The sequence below is a fragment of the Sus scrofa genome, chromosome 6, assembly GCF_000003025.6.
Source record: "Sus scrofa isolate TJ Tabasco breed Duroc chromosome 6, Sscrofa11.1, whole genome shotgun sequence".
Taxonomy (NCBI): domain Eukaryota; kingdom Metazoa; phylum Chordata; class Mammalia; order Artiodactyla; family Suidae; genus Sus; species Sus scrofa.
The window spans coordinates 134486284-134500636 of NC_010448.4; positions in this window are offsets into that span (position 1 = coordinate 134486284).

Below are 14353 nucleotides of genomic sequence, written 5' to 3' on the forward strand. Positions count from 1 at the left end.
TTTTTTTTTTTTTTTACGATGGGCAACTGACTGAAATTGAGCTAAACTTGCTACCTAGGTCCACAGTCAATGTCATGGGATTTGTTCAGAAACAGGTGCAATCCCAAAGCAGAACTGTTCAGTAATGCCAAAGACTTTTTTTAAGTGGAGCTAGCTTTTTTAGTGGAGCTAGCTTTTTTTAGTGGAGCTGTTTTTAGTGGAGCTGGCTTCCCTTTTTTTTTTTTTTAATAATCACTCATTCATTTATTCATCCAGTAAACTCATGTCACTTCTCTGTTCGAATATCAGCTACTGACATTAAGCCTCAAGTCTTTTAGTGAACTAGCCCCTTTCCTTCTCTCCTGACTCTGAATTCCTTTACCTCAATTCTTCCCTCTAACTTCCTCCTTACTTCACTCAGCCACAGTACACAACTCTCCAGTCAAACTCAAGCCTCAGGGCCTTTGCACTGGCTGTATTCTCTGCCCCAGTTACTCTCTCCACTCTACCATATTCACACAGTTCACTCCCTCACCTCCAAGTCTTTATTTGGAAATCCCTCAAGAGCATTTTTCATCTCCTTTTTCCCTGCTATACTTCCTTCTCATTTCATAGAATTTCCCACCTTCAAACATAATAAAAAATTTTACTTGTATAATTTGCTTTTACATTTTATAAATTATTTTTATATTATAATTATCATTTGTTTTCTTCCCTAAATCCTCATCTAATATGAACAAAAACAGGGATCTCTGATGCATTTTAAGTATCTAAAATAGTGCTTGGCACATAGGAAGCATGTAATAACTCAGTAACTTAATTTGTCCAACCTGTATTTGAATGTTCCTATGTGACAGGTAGTTAAGCAAACAAATCAAGTCTCTGCTCTCATGGAACTCATATAATAGTGGAGAATACAGGTAAAGACCAATAAATATATAATATAATGCTAAGAGCTGATAAAATGCTTGGAAGAAAATTGAGCCTGAAAAAGAGAGAATACCAGGGATACTATTTTAGGTAGGGTGGTCAGGTCTTTGAAATGGGCTTTGACCAGAGTCCTGAAGGAAGTGAAAGAATGAAAATGTAAAGACACTGAAGCCTCGTTCCTAGGGCTTCAGTCTGGCTGTGCTATTGGTTCACTGTGTAACACTGAGTAAGATACTTTTTCCATGAATTAGTTTCCTTCATCTCTGTAATGGGAATGAAAATAATTTCTTTCTCAGAAGTTTGACACTGAGTATTCAGTTATTTTTTACATGAAGCCCATAGATAGTGCCTGAACATAATAATACTTTATAATTGGCTACTACTGCTGCTATTTGGGGATAGTGAAGTCCAGTTGAGGACTTTCAATATGAGAGTGCTTCCTAGGTCCAAGGAACAGCAAAGACTTAGTATGGCTAGTTGGAAGAGCCAAGGATATAGTGGAAGGAAATAAGATTTGAGAAATAAGAGTTCCCATTGAGGTGCAACAGAAACAAATCCAACCAGTATCTATGAGGATGCAGGTTTGATCCCTGGCCTCACCCAGTGGGTTAAGGATCCGGAGTTGCCATCAGCTGTGGTGGTAGGTCGCAGATATGGCTCTGGTCCAGCATTGCTGTGGCTGCAGTGTAGGCCAGCAGCTATAGCTCTGATTCAACCCCTAAGCCTAGGAACTTCCATATGCTGCACATGCAGCCCTAAAAAAAAAAAGGATTTGGGAAATATCCATGAGCCAATCATGGGCCTGTACTCATGAAGGTAACAGGGAAGAGCCTGAGAAGCCCCAGACACCATGTTTCCCACTGGGAACACCACAGCTGGAGGGAAAAGACATTCTCCCTTTCTTTGTAAGAGAGGACAAACTTTACATGCCAATGAAAGTAGGGATGGGCAGCAGAAAAAAAAGATTCAACGACACTTGAATGTCTGGCATCCCCACAGACAGTTTGGTTTCTCTCCTTACCAAGAGTTTCTGATCCTCTTTCCATCTGGGAACCAGTTCAGAATGCTTCCATTAAATCCACTTTTCCTATTTTAGTGGGATGTGAGGGCAGTTTCAGCTTGTCTGGGTTGGCTTTCTATTATTGACAACCAAAGGGGCCCAGAATAGTATACTTCCTAAAGCCATGTGAAATAGGTACTGCTGTTATTATGCTTATTTTAAAAACAAGGAAAAAAATGTGAAAAGTATTAAAAAAAAATGTCCGAGGCTATATACCTACTAAGTGGATTAACAGAGAATTTAAATCAAAATGGCCTTATTTCATCACATTTCTCTTAAATATCAATGGGCATTAGGGTTAGGAAAATAGATGTTGTACCGGAGTGCCTGGGTTCTTAGCTTTTTCATTCAAAATTCTGCTGTGTCATAAATAGCTTCTTCATTTACCAAACTACGCTAACAATAGTGCATATCTTAGTGAGCTGGTGCATGTTTAAAAATATAAATAAATGTAAAGCCCTTGGTAAACTGTCAATCATATGTTGCTGCTTCTGTTTTGTTATTATTACACTTATTGTTGCTGTTATTGTTATTATTACTGAACTGGTTAGGAGCACCATAAAAAAATGTTCTCTTTTTCTTGGGTTTTTATTGTCATAATTGGCCTATGAATCGATTTTACCATTCCTTCCAAAGAGGGCAGCACCAAACTCGCAGCAGAGCTGTAACTATCTCACTGCTGACTCTCTTCCTATAGAGTTGCCCACTTTCCATCTTGACATTGACTGTGTGCTCCTCCCTTTCTTTCCTCTTGAAGACAGTAATTGACTGAGATTCAGTATTTAGTCCTTCTGGTTTCACTTTACATTCCTTTTCTGGATAGTTTCCCCCGCCCCCAACCCAGACATCCCCCACCACCTCCAGCATCAAGTTGCACTCCACTATCAAGTTGCATTAGATGAGTCCCCAAGTCTACTATTATTGTTGTATTAGTTTCCTATGGCTACTATAATGAATTACCACAAACTTAATGGCTTAAAGCAACAGAGATTTATTATCTTAGAGCACCAGAGTTGGAAGTGCAAAATGGGTTGACAGAGTTGCGTTCTTTCTTTAGGGTCTAGGAAAGAATGTGTTTCCCTGCCTTTTCTGGCTTCTAGAGACCACCTCCTTTCCTTGGCTCACCATCCCTTCATCCACCTTGAAAGCTGGAAGTTGAGCATCTTCCGAACTTTCTCTGTCTCTGAGACCTCTGCTTACTTCCATCATCACACTTCTCCTTTCATTCCCTTACGGAGACTCTCGTGTTTACTTGGGGCACACTCAGAAAATCCAGGATAATTACCCAGCACAAGATTTTAACTTAATCACACCTGAAAATTCCTTTGCTATGTAAGGATACATACTAATAGATTCTGGCAATCTATGAATATAAGATATGGACATCTTGAGGTGGGGACTGCAACTCTATCAACCACACTAGTTTTATTTTCTTGCAAGGGTTATTTTACATAAAATTGCCCAATATTCTGCCTTCAAAATTTCCAACCTTATCTAAAAAGTAGCTGTAATCATGTATCAATACATATTCAAGGAATTTGATACCATCACTATTTCCTTGGTCCCTTTCTCATTGTAACAAAGCATTGGAAAGGCGATGTTTTACAAATTTATTAAAATGAAAGTACATTTTCAGAGAGGGAGTGAGAGAACTCATATGTGCACAGGTTAAAAAGGGGGCCTGGCTCACACTGCAATAGTCTTTATACCCCACAATGCATGAGTGGAGACCCAATTTTTCTTCTGATTGGTCTTGAGCAGGATATCTTATTGCATGTGGAACAAGTTATACAGTGGTTGGGTGAGGGTTGGGTGAGGAATGGGTGACATTCCTTGTCTAGCTGGGAGTGAGCAGCCCAGGCTAGTCAAGGTGGGGGAATGGGCATTACAATGAGACATGGCGTTGGCTTTTGGGCTTAATCTCTTGGAAGAGTGCTTGAAGCCTATAAAAAACCTACTTACTCTCTTTCTTTCAACTAGTACTGCATAACTTTATTTCAGTCATTAGACCAGAAAACATGATGAAAATGTAAGATGATATACAAAATGTGGTGACTGGGGGAAATCCTGGCTTGAATATTCAACTTAGAAACCTTTAGCTAATCTCTCTTAACAGCAGTACATTTCAGATCCTCACCTAAATATAGGGATAATAATGATATCTACTTAAAAGATTCCTTTTGAAAACCAAATAAGATAATTAATGAAAAGAGCATTATCACATAGTAAGTTAGCTAGTTCCCACATCAGCTGTATTAGTCAAGACAGGCTAGGTTTGCTGTGGTAACAAATAATCCTAAAATATCAGTGGTTTGCAGCACTGAGCTTTTACTGGTGGGATTTTTATTTTTTTATTTTATTTATTTATTTTTTATTTATTTTTTTTTGCTATTGTGGTTGTTTATGTCATTCACAGATCATGCCTCCCATGGATCAATAGGCTGTCTGCTTTTCATAATCATTCAAGAACCAGGCTGAATGAGGTCACCTCAGACATTGCAAGTCTCAAGAGGAAAAAGAAAGAGCTCTGAACAGTCATACATTGGTGATTAAATACTCTGGGAAGAAACTATACACTTTACTTTGATGCACAATTTATTGTCTCAAATCAATCACGTGACCCCACCCAACTACAGGTAGACAGAAAACGTAATTATCCCTCTAGAAAGAGAAAGAACTGAAATTATTTTTAATTGACGTATAGCTGATTTACAATGTTGTGTTCATTTCAGCTTATAGCAATATGATTCAATTTTACATATCTATGTGAATATATATATATATATATATATATACAATATCATATAATATTTGTCTTTGCTTGACTTGACTTAGTGTCATAATCTCTAGGTCCATCCATGTTGTTGCAAATGGTACTATTTCATTCTTTTACAGGGAGAACTGGATTTTTTTGACTCATTACACGAATAATAACCACATCACCAAATCCAAACTATTTGAGCCCTTTTTAGATTACTTTTGACATTACTTTAATATCCAAGCCCTATTTTCACTTTAGCTGCCATTTCTAGAGCTAGGCTTTAAATGATATTTTGCTTGGACTGTGGTAATAATCTTAATGGTTTCACTGGAGTGGTTTCACTTCCACCTCCACTCTCCCATCCCTTTAATGCATCTTTCAAAGTGACGATATGGTGTTAATCATATCACTTCTTCCTCCAAAAGCTTTTAATAAAAGGCAACTTAGTATAACAGTTAATAGTCCTGGCTCTGGAGTCAGAACTGGATTTTTAGACAGCTATGCTATCAGCCAGATAGGTGACTTTAGGAATACTACTTCAGCTTTCTGCTAAGCCTCAGTGAGGTTTAGAGAATTAAGCAAGATAATGTTTGTTAATTGTGTATTTACTCACTATAGAACTTGATAACCATAATTCAATAGATGTTAACTCTCATTTTCTCAACCACCTAAAGAATAAAGTACAACATTCTTAAATGACATTCAAGCCTTTTGCAGCCTGACATCAACTTAATTTCCAGTCTTGTTTCCTCTGTTTCATATTCCCCATGAACTTTAAATTACAGCTGTACCTGCATTCCATCAGCATAGCATAAACCCCCTTACTGCGTTACGTCCCTTGACAGATTGACCCTATATCCAGAAATATCCATTCTCTCTTTATCCTATAGAAAGCTCTCCAATAGTCCAAAGCCTATTTCAAACACCAGACTCCTCCATGAAGCCTTCCTTTGATGATTGTCCTGTCGGAATGCATTACTCTCTTTCCTCCTTCTTTGTACTTTTTATATCACTTATCTCCTGTTCCTTGGATTGCAGATCCTAGCATGGCACCCCTACCAGACTCTAGGGCCCTTGATTCAAGTCATCACATATGGGCTGAGGTGCTACTGTGTACCCCAAACTGGACAAAGAACTGTGGACATATTCATTAACAAAGCAGGTGTGGCTCAGCAATCCTGGACTGCGCTTTCCCTCCGGGGTCCCTTGCACATGAGTGTTTGTTGAACTGAATTATTTTCGGACACAAGGCAGACTGAGGAATCTTTGCATCATTCCAGACTCCCTCCTCTGGATTCTCTCCAGGTTTCACTTATCTGTTTATATAGCTTTTGTCAGCTCTAAACATGAGGCTCTCAAAAAAAAAAAAAAAGCTTTACAAATGCTAAGGACCCTGAGAGGATTAACTTATGTTTCCTATAGTTACATTCCTGTTTATATGTCCCAGAGTCAAACTTTGCTTCATGAACAGCAGGACTGTATTGTGGCTGTTTTGCTATACATTAAAATATGTGTGGAGGAAGGACCAGATTCTCCGCCTGTACGGCTATAAACATTTTCTACAAATTGCCTACAATGTGATCCACCCCAAAAAGAATACATACAAAAACAGAGCTTTGAAGCTAGGTTTTCTCCCAGCTTGAAGTGGAATAAAGTATAAACTACCTAGCAACACTCCAACGCTTCTTTTTTTTTAATTAGCTAATGAAATGTGCCAAGAACATATATTCTGCAGCCCAAGAGATGCCTCCTCTGTGAAGTCTTACCTGTTTGCCTCAGTGTTTCTGGAATAAGATCTGACTTGATCACTCATATTCCCAGGAGAAGGAAATTGCAAGGTGGGGAGAAAGGCCTCAGTTTTAGGAGCCTGACGATCCTGGGGGTCAAACGTGTCTCTGTCACTTTACAAGGTACGCTTAACCTGCTCATGTAATCTCTCACAGCCTTAATTGCCTCCTTGGTAAAATATAAATAATAACATACATTTCATAAGGTGGCTGTGAAGATTAGCGAGGTGGTATATATTAGGTGTTTAGCAGGTAAGTGACATTTAGAATCATTTTGTTTATGGCAGTTATTTGCTCCTGTAGTTTCCTCTATATCAGCCTGTCTTATCAGACCAGGAGTGTCTTGAGAACAGTTACAATTTTTGAGAATGGTGATTATTTTGGCCACGGCCCCCACTGTCTTGCACAGTGCTCAGAAAATAATGGTTTAATAGGTAATTTATAAACTCTAGCTGTTTACGAGTCATGCAGGCTTTCTTTGACATCCGTTCCCTACCTGCCAGTAAGTCTTCTATTTCGCTGCCTGTCACTTCTCATTGAATAGCAACCCAAAGCTTGAGGCTGGTGAGTGGACTGTTATTTAAATCCTTCTTAGAAGAGCAGAGATTTAAATATGGTAAATGAGATATAGATGGGGGATCCTGTGTTAAAGAAATATTGTTATATTCAACTTGGAAGAACTAACTTCAAATCAAACATCTTTAGCAATGACCTTGGAATGCCCCTTAAAATTAGAGTGCATTTACTTCCTGCTTTGACTTTTTCTTTGCATGTGGGTGTGTGTAACTCTTCCTCAGCAATGAATCTGCTCAGGGGTAGCATTTTTTTTCCTGTGAATAAATGTGTATGCCCTTCTAGGGAACTTGAATAGAGTGATGGAAAAAGTAATTGTAATATCAGACTAAATTCAAATTTCGAAAGTGCAAGGTCTTCATTTTATGGTCAATACATTAAAAGGGACAAAACCCAGTTTGGGTGCTTTTGTCTTTTAATCAATAAAATGCCTCTTTCCCTTATTAGGCAGTGGCAGTTGCAGTCAACCATTGTCAACAACCAATTTGCTCTGTCAGTGAAGCAAATCATTACTAAACACATGGTACCCATGTTGCAGTTGTCCATTCTGACCTGAGCAAAAAACAGAAAAGAAAAAAATATATATTTTCTTTTAAGAGTTAAAGACCAACAACATATAAGACAGTGAGTTTCCAGACTAACATAAAAGACTCATTTTTATCTTTTCCTAAGACCAGAGGGAATTATCTATCTATAGTATACACTGTCTCTAAGCATGCCTTTTAAAACCCACTCATTAAATATAGAAGGCCGATAGATTTGTGACAGTCACCCCTTTGGCAAATATAGCAAGCTAAATCGAGATAGGAATGTAGACATAGCCAACCTAAAAGAAGGAAAGAAAAGAAAAGGCTATTTTATCTCAAAGCCAGTTACAATCAAGAGGGCTGAAAAACTTGCAAAAGTTTGGGAATTTTTTCCCCTTTCCCTCGTATAATCAGCATAAAACAATGCTGGCCACATCATCAGTACTCAATAAATATTGGCTAATCAACTCATTCAGTGAGAGAATACGGAAGTCTCCAGCTACCGGAAGTATATTCTCAAGAATAAAAGGGATTTTAACCTAGGCCAGAAAGCTTTTGGGACCACAGGAGGCAGAGAATAGAGCTGGATAGAGACCACACAGATTCTTCAAGCCATTGGACTTATTATTAGTCATCTAGGCAGGGCAAAGCTCAGAAAAGCTGAGCTGGAAAGACAGTTGAGAAGAAGACTGGCTGGCCTTTTGCATTCCTGCATGGAAGGGTTTCTTTCTCAGCACAAGAATCTTCTAGGTCTGTAGGGCAGGAGATAGCCCAGCTGTCAAAACCCTCTCTTCATTCCTTGGCTAAGTGCCAAACCAGAGGCATCAGTCAGGAAGAGCTGGTTGCAAGTGCAGCTGACATTACTCCCCAGCTGCCTCAGCCTGCAGCATTCTAGAGAGAACCAACTTCTACAGGGTCACTGGAGACCCGAACAAATTCAAATGGCATTCCAAAGAGCCTGGGAGCAACAGGTGCCAAAGAGACCAAGCAGCTCCCCTGGGTGAGCCAGAAGGAGCTGCCGAGATAAGGGTTGAGAGGGAGAAGAAAGCTGTGCTCTGTTCCCCCACATGCTTGCAACTGGCATTGAAAGGAAGCTTTTTCTTCTTGGAAGCCAGACCCAGGAACAACCTCTGCTACTATGGGAACAGCTGTGGTAGCTCTTCAGGGATGGCGAAGTTCCAGAATTCAGGGTTGGCAATCTGAGAAACCTCTCTAATTTTTTGGCTCTGAATGATCATCACACTAAAACTGAATGTTTAACTGGAATAAATAACGTTTCAAAGTCTGTTGTTTCAGGTGCAACTTATCCCTACTAAGTTTAAAGCTATAAGACCAACGTCCACACTTTTAGTTTCTTCATAACCAAAAGCAATACAAATACGGATTTTAAAATCCTTATGGAGATTTTCATCTCAATGCACTGGGACTTGGGGATTTACACATATAATTCCCATTAATACTAATAGGCATTAGAGTATGTGCCCTGATTCCCTTGTGTCAAAATGAGAACATAACCATATGGATACTAATAAATACATTTTTAATTCTGATTTTATGCAGATTTAACATAATATTTTATACAACACTTAGCAAACTCTTTGGAGACAAAGATTGTCTCAATTAATTCTCCCCAACAGAGACACATATATTCATGAAAACTTTTATTGTTTCTATAAGAATATTGATTTCTTTTGTACACACAAGGAGGAGGTTTGGCGAAATTATTGGTAGTGGTTTAAATGTAGGCAATGTTAAGATTTTTCAAGTGCAAAATGTTCTTTGTTTGCAGCCATACCTTCTTTACGGGTAACAACCTCATGATCCATCAGAGATTCCTTTTCCAGGTGATATTTTAAAACTGAGGTGTGACTCCATCTTTTTACAGTGTTTTAGTGCCACCTCCTGGAACAATCTATGAAAGCAAGAGATTTATAAATGGAATAAATCTACATTTTCCAAGCTAGGGCACCATTAGCTCAGGGAGTCTATGAATAGTCACAAAGGAAAATTAACTAAAAAAAAAAAAAAATTGCTTTTAATGAAGAATAGCAAGAAAAAGAAGAAAAGAGAACTGGTCAAAGAAAAAAAAGGTTTTATTTGTTCTTTGTTTTTAAGGATAAAGGGACAACAAAATTGGAAGGAATCAACCATAAGAATGAATAGATGTAAGACTGATGCAGATGTGTGTTTTCTTTTTTTTTTTAACATTTAGAATTTCTCATATTTTTGTAGACACGTTTTTTTAGAAAATCCCAAGATAATTTAAAAAAACCCCTAAGTTCATTGTGTAAACATAAGAATGAAATATGTATTCAGGATGAGTTATCTCAAAAATCACAGAAATATAAATGGATAAGGTCATGCATGTAGGATTTACTGAAAAGAGTTCCAATATAAGTAAAAGGAAGTTGTAACTTTTAAATAGATTTTAAATAATAATAGGACTGACATTTTAGAAACTAAATTCTCTCACAGAAACATAATCAAAGCAGCACATATGGTGTTTGAGAAAGAAAATTAAATTTTAAAAATTTAATTACCTTGAACTCGATATAGAATAAAATGCAAAGACACAATCTTCAGTAGAAGCAAGTGTTTATTTATTGATATTTAACAATAGAGCTGCTAATAAAGTGCTTGGAATATCTAAAGACACAATTGCCAAAAGGTTGTGCATGTTGTGAGCTATCCAGGACGCAGTTCGGCACTGGGACAGTATGGCTTATAAAGTCTCAAGGCCAAGGCCCCCATTCACTACCTTCTTAAGGAAAAAAGAAGAGAAAGCACTCTTTTTTTAATAGAGAAATCTCATTTAAGGGAACAGCCTATGGACATTGCAGTTCTACCTCAAACACAAAGTGCTTATTGAATTTGAAGGTTAGGATCTGGGACAGTTGACTTAAGAATTGCAATGGAGGCCACTGAGCCTCATCATGCTAATCTTAATGATAATTGTGGAAAGATAATTAGATTTTTCAAAATCTTCCCACTTTAATCAATCACAGGTTTACTACGATGTTTTTTTTAAAAAAAAAACTAAAATATTTTTATCTCCCTAGGACCAAAAAGAGGAAATATAAAAAGACTTGAAAGATGCAGTGTTTTAATTTTTATAAGCCAACAATCTTGAAAATATAGTCTCTTAGATTAGAGCAGACCGACATTTAGAAAATGAAACACGTCTTATTTGAATAAGATCTCTGATTATTTTACTCCCATATCTTAATGTGAGAGCATTAATCCACATATATGTGCACAAATATATGTACTGAGACATGGAAAAGAATCTTTCAATTCTGTCCTCAGTGTAAAGCAAATTTTAGGTAGCCCCCAGAAGATTATTTGTACTTCAATAGTACATGGAGCAATTGCAGACTAAAGATTTATACGTTATATTGAGATAACTTATTTTTTCCACAGTTGGGAAAGCTGTTGGAGAATAAAAGCTGTTTCTATAAATACCACCAAAAAAGATAAAGTGAATAGTTTTTGTCCTTAAACCAGGATTTCAATCATTTTTATGTCTATTCCACAAGAAAAGCCCTAATATTATATAGTTCTTTCCACATTCTCAGGTACTATAGTATCATCTTCTTGATGCACATGCCCAGCCTCTATGAAATACTAACGGTGGCGCTACACACACATCCCAAGGACACAGTAGCCCTGAGCAGCTTTTACTCCACACATAGGAATATGGGGAGATGCTTTTCTGGATGTGCTTTAGCCGTGCATTAAAGTGGATTATATTTCCTCTAATGCACCTCATGAAAACAGATTGACCTATCTGCAATTATAGGAATGAAGAACTAGGAGATGGACTTCAAGCCATCACTGATTCAAATCAGTTTCGGAGAAGGTAATAAGAGTTGACTAACCCCCAAAAGGTGTGTCTACATTATAATCTCTATCATTATACAACACATATCTCTACTGTGTGTGAGAGAGTGTGATTATATATTTTGCCTAGCCTTATGATCCAATGAGTACAAACAAAGCCACATTACCAGGTAAAGCCTAAATGATAACACATGAGCTCCATCTCTACTCTTCTCCCTGTTCTCCCAATTTCTGAAATTGACTGGAAATGTGAGTAGATCCCCTCATATTTGTCTGTATAGCAACTTGTAGACAAAATCATGATAGGATATTACTCTATTGAGTTAAATGAATGAGAGATTTCCACTCTATTTTCCTGTATTCCAAGAGCATCCTACCTCCAGTGCTGTCTTGCCATTAAAGAAAATTCTTCCAAAATATGCTGAATGGATGGGTAATGGATCCTACTGTACAGCACAAGGAAATCCCTGGGATTGGGTCACTTTGTTGTACAAAACTTGATGAAACACTATAAATCTACTATACTTAAGCAATAATTTTTAAAATGCCAAAGTTTATTTTTATTTAAGTTTTATTTAGCACATTTTTTCAGGTGTACCAAAGACAATTAAATAAAAAAATCTATCACAACTATAAAAATAAGTGGAAAATTCATGAAGAAACAACCTACTGTTTTTAGGATTCTGAAATTGAGCTTTTTTTTTTTTTTTTTTTTTTTTCTTTTTAGGGCTATATTCACAGCATATGGCATATGGCTAGGGGTGTAATTGAAGCTACAGCTGCTTGCCTACACCACAGCCACAGCAACACCAGATCTGAGCCATGTCTGCGACCTACACCACAGCTCACAGCAATACCGGATCCTTAACCTACTGAGTGAGGCCAGGGATCAAACCCACAACCTAATGGTTCCTAGTCTGATTCATTTCCTCTGTGCCATAAGGGAAACTCCATTGAGCTGATTCTTGAAGCAATTTTTTAATGTGAAAAGAATCACATATGTACTCATACAAAAAGTCTGAAAAGCTTTGAAGGGAGGTAAATAAACAATATTTTAGATATCATTTGCAATTTTTTTCTTACTATATTGGTCTTAAAACACTATATTAACCTCAAGAGAATTTTGTGCCTACAAAGCCACAAATTATGAATTACAGTCATGTTGAAAACGGATGATTTAACATAGCCCTTTTTTTAGGAGGAAAAAGTGTCATTTTATACAATTTACAATATATTCATAAAATAGAAACATTCCTTTAATGCTTCTTTCTTATAATAATACTTCCTACTGATACTGGATAGAACTTAATCCTACAGAAGTTATGCAAAAAGACTATCTCTTAATTAACAAATCAAAATCTGGAAATAATCCTAATTCCTTCAACTAGTGAATGGATAAACAAACCATGGTACAGAGTTTATACAATGGAGTACTATTCAGTCATAAATATGAACAAACGATTGTTATACACAGTAACTCAGATGATTCTCAAAGGCTGAATAGAGAAGCCAATCTTAAATGGTTACATACTGAATGATTTCATTTATATGACAGTTGTTTTTTTTTTTTTTTTTTTTTTTTTTACCACAGCCACAGAATGTGGAAGTTCCAGGGCCAGGGATCAAACCCACGCCACTGCAGTAACACTGGATCCTTAACCCACCGCACCACAGAGGAATTCCACAAGGCACTTTTAAAGAGACAGAAATGAGTGAAGGAAAAGAGATCAGTAGTTGCCAATGGAAAAGGCTGAAGGGAGGGTGGAGCTACAATGTGAGAACATGATGGAGTTGTTTGGGTTGATGCACCTCTTTTATACCCTGATGTTGGTGGAATCTACACCTGTCTTAAAAATTCATATAATTATTAACCAAAATAAAAAGTCAATTTTCATTTATGATAATTTTAAAAAAGAATACTATCCACCTATGTAGTAGACATGAAGAAAACTGGAATTTAGGGGTTTCCCGTCATGGCTCAAAGGAAACAAATCTGACTAGCATCCATAAGGACACAGGTTCGATCCCTGGCTGTGCTCAGTGGGTTAAGAATCCAGTGTTGCTGTGAGCCGAGGTGTAGGTCACAGACGCAGCTCAGATCTGGCATCGCTGTGGCTGTGGTATAGGCCAGCAGCTGTAGCTCCCATGTGACCCCTAGCCTGGGAACCTCCATATGCCTTGGGTACAACCATAATAAAAAAAAAAAAGAAAACTGGAATTTTTTTTAAAAGTATGATTTAAGACATTGATAAGAAACAAAAATGCATTTATGTCATTTTGTTTATAATGATATTTTTATTCATTGTGTCCTCTTAATTGATTTTTTTCAACAAATGATTATTGAGTTTATTGTATCTTATTACTATGAACATAGGTTGATGAGCAAAGTTCGTCATATCTGTTCTTTTATAAAAATTCAACATTTGCTAATTCTACTTCCTCACCTCTCTCTTCTCTTGAACCCATCTAATCAAGATATTACCTCTATCATTCCCTTGAAACTGCATGTCTAGCAGTCATCAGTGACCCTCATAATGTGAAACCCTGTCCTCAACTTACTTGAATCAGCTTCTTTTGACACAGTTAATCATTCTTTCTTCACTTAGCTTCTGGGACACCACCACTTTTTTTTTTTTTTTTCTCCTATCTCACTCACCGCTCTTTATTTTTCTTCTTTGCTGGATCCTTCCCTTCATCCAGATTCCAAATTGTTTCCCTGCTCAAGAACTCAATCTTTGAGTCTCTTCTCTTAATTTTCATTTCATAGGTAATTTCATAAAATGCCTCCTAAGTTAATATATCCATTGCCACCTTCTTCTTTATTTGCCCCAGTCCTCTATCAAATTGCCTAATATCTATGTCTCAATGTTTAATAGGTATTTACAAAAATTTCCAC